This window comes from Cupressus sempervirens, chromosome 7 (genome assembly GCF_028749045.1).
Source record: "Cupressus sempervirens isolate cs-2001-9-10 chromosome 7, ASM2874904v1, whole genome shotgun sequence".
Taxonomy (NCBI): domain Eukaryota; kingdom Viridiplantae; phylum Streptophyta; class Pinopsida; order Cupressales; family Cupressaceae; genus Cupressus; species Cupressus sempervirens.
Window position 1 is genome coordinate 203,548,635 of NC_143124.1, and position 1,230 is coordinate 203,549,864.

At 36.7% G+C, this 1,230-nt stretch overlaps 1 long non-coding RNA gene across 1 annotated transcript; it reads left to right on the forward strand.

Annotated features, from left to right (window-relative positions):
- Positions 1 to 308: 308 nt before the first annotated feature.
- Positions 309 to 936, forward strand: LOC149546209 (uncharacterized). Its single transcript, XR_016354335.1, has 2 exons — positions 309 to 581; positions 729 to 936. It is a non-coding gene; the product is annotated as an uncharacterized LOC149546209 (long non-coding RNA).
- Positions 937 to 1,230: the final 294 nt, after the last annotated feature.

Here is a 1,230-nt window from a genome sequence, read left to right on the forward strand (position 1 = left end):
TACACAAAACAAACTAAACCCAACTTTAAGCACAATCACACATTATGTTCTATATACTTACGCTAATGTACTCTGATCTCGAAATCTATAAATGCTCTATAAAAAACAGCCTAGATATGCAAATTCTACCATTATAATATCACAACCATTAGCTGTAGTAGCTCAAAAAATGACATGGGGACTCACAAAAGTTGCAAGGTTGAATGGAAGATGCGTTTACTAGTAGTTGAGCAACTTCTACACTATTATGACTTGGCAGAATCTGCTATAATATCTGGACGACGATGTCTTCATTTCCAAGTAACCTAATTTTTTATCAACTCAGGGTAAAGAGAAACCTAAAGAAGGTCTATATAAATAAAGCTCCACTCCCTCGAACCATCTAAACTATTCAGTCGCTTTCATCAAGCATTGGGAAATTGCTGTGTCAGATTGATCTTTTCTTGTTTTTGAAGAATCAGCAAAGGTAAAAAGATGGGTCCTGGTGGAGGAGGAGGAGGAGGACCTGGTTGGGGGCCTCCTGGAGGTGGAGGAGGAGGACCTGGAGGGCCGGGAGGGTTATTTGGCTGCATTAGACAGTGGTGATGTATTTTGAATGTTTTTTTGGTTTCTCTAATATTTTGAATATTGGGTTTGGTGTATTTAGTGATTTGTTTATTCTAAATAGTTGTTTGACATTTAGGTTAAAGTTTTATGAGCTGAAATGGGTATATTGTTTCTTGATGCAGTCTGTACTTTCTGTGCTGCTGCTGCCTGATTCAGGACTGCTGTGGATTTTGCTGCCCACCCTTTGGAGGACCTCCACGCTGAACAAAACCCACATTTGTGGAAAGTTTCTTGAATTTGATATGCATTGTTGCAACTCTGCTTTGTGTTACGAAGGCTATATATATGAATAAATAAATAATGTGACAGTTGTATACGTTGACATTTTAATTGTGAATAATTTTGTTTCCGCTTTCCCATTTTAATGAAATGTTCTGTACAGCCATGGTGGTTTGGTGTGTTGTTTTCAATTTTCTTATTATTTTTATTTATTTTGTTTCATGCATATGAGCACGAAATTGAACATTCCAGGGTTAATGCATGGTAGGATTCTTGTAAACAAATTGTGGGTTAAAGATTCTTTGTATTGAGCATAAAAGTATATATGATCAGTGTGAGGAAAGTTGGGTTTAGATCGGGTGTTTGTTCGGCATTTAGGCTCTTATTTTGAAAACTTTTACTTCA